At 52.8% G+C, this 6,688-nt stretch overlaps 1 protein-coding gene across 4 annotated transcripts in view; it reads right to left on the reverse strand.

The window, feature by feature from the left end:
* LOC133347584 (lethal(3)malignant brain tumor-like protein 4) overlaps window positions 1-4,155 on the reverse strand; it is a 32,896-nt gene extending 28,741 nt beyond the window's left edge. For all 4 annotated transcript variants that reach the window (XM_061559982.1, XM_061559981.1, XM_061559979.1 and 1 more), the window contains exon 1: window positions 3,937-4,155. The gene's annotated coding sequence lies outside the window, so the exon portion shown is untranslated. The remainder of the gene's footprint in view (window positions 1-3,936) is intronic.
* Between the last annotated feature and the right edge of the window lie 2,533 nt (window positions 4,156-6,688).

Genomic DNA, 6,688 nt, shown 5'->3' on the forward strand with positions numbered 1-6,688 from the left:
AAAACATATGAGCGTGGCGACTGTGTAATAATTCAACAATTGTGATGTTGCCATGATAACTTTTTAAGATTTTCAGAACTGTAATTGCAATGCAGTAATACTTAGGGTTGCTTTGATATCCTAATTATTATACCATAATCACCACCTTTATTTCCTCAGTTGTCTACTTATCTTCATTGAATCAATGAAATCTTCACTGTAGTGGTAATTGATAACATCACATTGTAATGATTTTCACTAAACACAAAGTACCGCTTTTTGCACTGTAATGCATTGCTTTACAAAATTTGCAATACAAATGAGATAAAATGGGACCTTTGTGTTCCAGTATCAAAGCATGATAAAAAAAAAAGGTTTTACCCATTCTGGTAATAAAACAGGAGGTGTTAAGATGTTCAAACACAAAATAAAAACCTTTTCAAGTAATCAAGTTCGCATTAACCACAAGTACTTTGTGGTGAGCATGCGAACAAACATGCTCTGATAATATATGGCCTTGTCTTTGAAACTGACTGGCCTACACCTGATTGGCCTACACCATTACAATGTGATGTTATCATGAGATAGCAGTAAAGTACGTATCAATAAACAAAACCTCAACACACCGTCGGGGCCGTCCATAAATGACGTCACGCGATTTTGGACGATTTTTGACCCCCCCCCCCCCTCGTCACACGGCGTCACAAAAAGTCAGACCCCCCCCTCAAATATGACGTCACAAAGCTCTGCCCCCCCCCCCCGAAAACCATATTTCCATTTAGAAAAACAAAAATGCGTATTTAATGTGGCGCTGCACTCTGATGTTGTAGGAGAAAACATTTATTAAAATGTCTACTTAATTAAGTAGAACGTGTTGTCTATATTTATTTAAAGTTGCGCATTTTTATGTGACGTCACATTTCTCACCCCCCCCCGTCACAAATGTCTGACCCCCCCCCCAGGTGCGTGACGTCATTTATGGACGGCCCCTTAGCATATCTTATTCGTGACAGGCATCGGTGAGCAGATGGTCTGACACAGTGTTTTTGAATACCGTGTGTCATGTGTAACATGTGCAGCGTTTGTGTCAATCCCTTCTTTGACGAGGGCCTCCCCGCGCAGTGAAGGTCGTGGGGGGGGGTCACATTGACCATACTTCACCACGCTAGCAAGTGCGGAAAACTGTAAGGCGCGCAGCACCGACGAGAGAAAGCATACGAATACAGTCGTAGTGGAGTCTAACAATGGACATTTCTTCATTGGCTGTTCACAAGGGTAGCCGCGCAGCCTATAATACCTGGTATGCATATCACACCTGTCAAACCAATATCAGTGCCTACTTTCTTACAGACCAATTCTGACCTTATTGGTCATCCCGTGCCCTTATAAATCTCAACGTTCGTCCTACCAAGTCCCATCACAAGGGAGAAACACATACAAATCTGCACTTTTTTTGCCCGTATTGAGACGTCTGTACGCCGTACAATCCTGAAAACTCAATTTCCCTATACAGGAATACGGATAAACCGCATGAATTACTGTGTATTTTTTTCAAAATATGACACCTATTCTATTAAATACGCCGTCGCTCGTAATCTATTTACCTCGGGCACGCAGACGTGAAGTCGCATTTCCCGATAAGAGTCTGAAGCGTCGTACAAAAAAAAGAGGGCCCACACAGACTTTTGACATCGGGTCAGTGACCCCATCCAGCAGTGACCCCATCCAGCAATGACCCCATCCTGCAGTAACCCCATTCAGCAGTGACCCCATCCAGCAGTGACCCCATCCAGCAGTGACCCCATCCAGCAGTGACCCCATCCTGCAGTGACCCCATCCTGCAGTGACCCCATCCAGCAGTGACCCCATCCTGCAGTGACCCCATCCAACAGTGACCCCATCCAGCAGTGACCCCATCCAACAGTGACCCCATCCATCAGTGACCCCATCCAGCAGTGACCCCATCCAGCAGTGACCCCATCCATCAGTGACCCCATCCTGCAGTGACCCCATCCAACAGTGACCCCATCCAGCAGTGACCCCATCCAGCAGTGACCCCATCCATCAGTGACCCCATCCTGCAGTGACCCCATCCAGCAGTGACCCCATCCTGCAGTGACCCCATCCAGCAGTGACCCCATCCTGCAGTGACCCCATCCTGCAGTGACCCCATCCATCAGTGACCCCATCCTGCAGTGACCCCATCCAGCAGTGACCCCATCCTGCAGTGACCCCATCCTGCAGTGACCCCATCCAGCAGTGACCCCATCCTGCAGTGACCCCATCCTGCAGTGACCCCATTCAGCAGTGACCCCATCCTGCAGTGACCCCATCCTGCAGTGACCCCATCCATCAGTGACCCCATCCTGCAGTGACCCCATCCAGCAGTGACCCCATCCTGCAGTGACCCCATCCTGCAGTGACCCCGTCCATCAGTGACCCCATCCTGCAGTGACCCCATCCAGCAGTGACCCCATCCAGCAGTGACCCCATCCAGCAGTGACCCCATCCAGCAGTGACCCCATCCAGCAGTGACCCCATCCAGCAGTGACCCCATCCAGCAGTGACCCCATCCATCAGTGACCCCATCCAGCAGTGACCCCATCCAGCAGTGACCCCATCCTGCAGTGACCCCATCCATCAGTGACCCAATCCATCAGTGACCCCATCCAGCAGTGACCCCATCCAGCAGTGACCCCATCCTGCAGTGACCCCATCCAGCAGTGACCCCATCCAGCAGTGACCCCATCCAGCAGTGACCCCATCCTGCAGTGACCCCGTCCATCAGTGACCCCGTCCAGCAGTGACCCCATCCAGCAGTGACCCCATCCATCAGTGACCCCATCCAGCAGTGACCCCATCCATCAGTGACTCCATTCAGCAGTGACCCCGTCCAGCAGTGACCCCGTCCATCAGTGACCCCGTCCAGCAGTGACCCCATCCACCATGACCCCATCCATCAGTGCCATCAGTGACCCCATCTAGCAGTGACCCCATCCAGCAGTGACCCCATCCATCAGTGACCCCATCCAGCAGTGACCCCATCCATCAGTGACCCCATCTAGCAGTGACCCCATCCAGCAGTGACCCCATCCAGCAGTGACCCCATCCAGCAGTGACCCCATCCAGCAGTGACCCCATCCAGCAGTGACCCCATCTAGCAGTGACCCCATCCAGCAGTGACCCCATCCAGCAGTGACCCCATCCAGCAGTGACCCCATCCAGCAGCGACAGGCCACTGCAGTGACCCAGCGCAAAAGTTAACTTTGGCGAGGACTCGAAAGTCACCGCAATGCCACCGTCACATTCGGAGAATAACACAACAGTGGCATGGCCACTCGTGAACGTTAATGCTATTCTCGGTTCTTTCGGTAAATAATATTGTTTTATATTTGTATTATTTTATTATTTCCCTTCTACGTGACTTACCGAAAGAACCAAGAATATGATTTCCTGCAGTCACGAAAGCTTTAAATCAAAATTTAACGTCAATGTTGTTTCGAGCCTACGAAGTTGTCCGCAACGGTGTCTGTACAACAGACGTGTAAGTAAGTGTTCGACCTTTCTTTAAGCCGAGTGTGTAGAGTTATTGTAGGCCAGGGACGGGGAATAAAACCAAATTGATCGATTATAGCGATCGATTATAGCGCTCCGGTGACGCCACCGCTTTACAAAGTAGCCCGGCCAGTGACATCACCGGAGCGCTATTACGAAGCGTTCGCAGGTAACTTTAAAGTGGTTTTTTTCGTGTATTTTTCTTCTCTTTTTACACCCACCAACAAAAAAAACGCGTGGCTCGCGCATTTTAAATAAAAACGCGCGTGCGGCCGCGGCGTTTGCAAGCCCAACAACACACGACACGTCCCGTTCAATCGCGAGAAATTTACGACGAAATTATTTAACAACAAAAACCATCACAAAGTGTTCACCACGCGACACCCACAGGCCTCAACTCACCAATCAGGTTCTACGCAGCAGCAGCAGCAGCCGCCGCCCCCGGGCCTCGCGGCGATCCCAGAGTGGTGCTTGCAGGCTATTGCGCGTTATCTTGACCCTAACGAGATTTATATTCGCGTTATTTTGGCGTTATTCTTTATTAATTTCGCTCCGTTTCCATGTCCCGTTCCCGCTACGCGCGGAGGCGGAGACGATTCAAGATGGCGGAGGGAGGGACAACCCCTGCGGCCCCGCCCCTCGCTCCCAGTGGCCCCGCCCCATCCCCCGCGCGGCCCCGCCCCTCAACCCCCCGTAGCCCCCACCTCGCAAGCCCCGCCCCTCAACCCCCCGAGCCCCCCACTTCGTAAGCCCCGCACGGCCCCGCCCCTCAACCCCGTAGCCCCCATCTCGCAAACCCCCGCACGGCCCCGCCCCTCAACCCCCCTAGCCCCCACCTCGCAAACCCCCGCACGGCCCCGCCCCTCAACCCCCCTAGCCCCCATCTCGCAAACCCTCGCACGGCCCCGCCCCTCAGCCCCCGTAGCCCCCACCTCGCAAACCCCCGCGCGGCCCCGCCCCTCAACCCCCCTAGCCCCCATCTCGCAAACCCCCGCGCGGCCCCGCCCCTCAACCCCCGTAGCCCCCCACCTCGCAAACCCCCGCGCGGCCCCGCCCCTCAACCCCCGTAGCCCCCACCTCGCAAACCCCCGCACGACCCCGCCCCTCAACCCCCGTAGCCCCCACCTCGCAAACCCCCGCGCGGCCCCGCCCCTCAACCCCCGTAGCCCCCCACCTCGCAAACCCCCGCGCGGCCCCGCCCCTCAACCCCCGTAGCCCCCCACCTCGCAAACCCCCGCGCGGCCCCGCCCCTCAACCCCCGTAGCCCCCCACCTCGCAAACCCCCGCACGGCCCCGCCCCTCAACTCTCCACCCCCTCTATTTCACGTTGGTCAATAAAACTGGCTTAAAAATACAATAAAAATAAGGACGACGTTTCGGGCAATGGCCCTCATTCGTCGCTCATGATCTATCGTCCTCCATAGTTAATGAGCCATAATAAGGGCCATCCCGCACCTCCGATTAGCAGGGTTGGCTACGTGCGGTGCGAAAGAAGTCCTACATCCATACATCTCCCGAAATGCCGCCTTTTGTGTATTTGTTCTTGACGGGCGTGTTGAGTTTTTGTTGTTATTTAAATCCGCCCGTGAGCCACAGCATGGCTGCACAATGGCTCTTTCTGGACCACTCAAATCCACATATCCCCCATATGCACAACTGTGACTCTTATAATCCCTCCACGGATTGCTCGAGCTTTGCTCACGGACATAGTATCGTCTATTTTCTCTCTCTCGCTATCATTTATTCAAAGCCTCGTAGACAGTCTTCAGGACTCGGCGGAACTGTCCTGCGGTATTTGTTGTTGTTGTAATGTTGTCCTCCCAACTCCAGTTGTTGCTATGGGGCCGTCCATAAATGACGTCACGCGATTTTGGACGATTTATGACCCCCCCCCCTTCGTCACATGGCGTCACAAAAAGTCAGACCCCCCCCCCCTCAAATATGACGTCACAAAGCTCTGCTCCAAATCGCTTTAAACTATTGTCATTTTAGTGCGTATTTAATGTGGCGCTGCACTCTGATGTTGTAGGAGAAAACATGTATTAAGTATTAAGACAGACCTGTTCTTCACCTGAGGACGGCTGCTTGCGTTGTGGCCGAAACGTCGTGAGAATTGTATGTTATTATGTTAAATTTTTATTATTTTATTATTTCCCTTCTACGTGCCTTTACCGAAAGAACCAAGAAGATGAATCCCTGCAGTCACGAAAGCTTTAAATCGAAATGTATTAAGTAGTCTATTTAATTAAGTAGAACGTGTTGTCTATATTTATTTAAAGTTGCGCATTTTGATGTGACGTCACATTTCTCAAACCCCCCCCCCTCGTCACACATCGTCACAAATGTCTGACCCCCCCCACCCCTCCTAGGTACGTGACGTCATTTATGGACGGCCCCTATGAGCGCGATGTCATGAGACAAAGGCATTCCCAACCCAGAAAACACGACAGAACTACTTCTAAGGGGCCCTTGGGGTGGTAGCGAACATCCCCTGCCACACGAGTGCTCATCACGCGACATGCAAACCAAACGTTTCGTAAGAGCTGGAAATTACCTTAAGTCAAAAAAACACCCAAGAGTGACGAGTCTTGAGACAATCGAATCGCTATTACTGTACTTGAGAACTGCCAACATAGTCCCAGGATTCTAAGCGGTGTCGGCCCTAAACAGTTCCTGTTCAAGGAGTTGTTTTCTCATTTAGAGGTAATCGGATGATCTAGACCAGGGGTCCTCAAACTACGGCCCGCGGGCCACATGCGGCCCGCCGAGGACATTTATCCGGCCCGCCGGGTTTTTTTGCCGCCGCTGCCTGTCTGTTACTTTTTTTCTGCATGAGAAGGACGGTCATTGGTGGAAGAGGGAGAGGGGGCGGAGTTCCCCCCAATCAGACTGCATTTGTAATGCGGGCGTAAATGGGCGGGGCGGATATGACGATCCGAGAGGGAGGAGTCAGGGTGACGTGGGGGAGAAGTTATAGCGGGGAGACAGGAAGCTATCTGGGTCAGTCGGGGGAGTGAAGGGTGGTGAACACGTTGGGTGGTCGCCGTGCCTCAGCCTGGTGGCTGAGGGGCTCATGACGGCGCCAGCCAGCGGGGTGGAAGAGAGAGTGGAGGATTGAGGTTGGAGATGGCGAGATAGCCACAGAGGCCACGAA

Source organism: Lethenteron reissneri, chromosome 26 (genome assembly GCF_015708825.2).
Source record: "Lethenteron reissneri isolate LAM-NWPU_2019-01 chromosome 26, ASM1570882v1, whole genome shotgun sequence".
Classification (NCBI taxonomy): Eukaryota; Metazoa; Chordata; class Hyperoartia; order Petromyzontiformes; family Petromyzontidae; genus Lethenteron; species Lethenteron reissneri.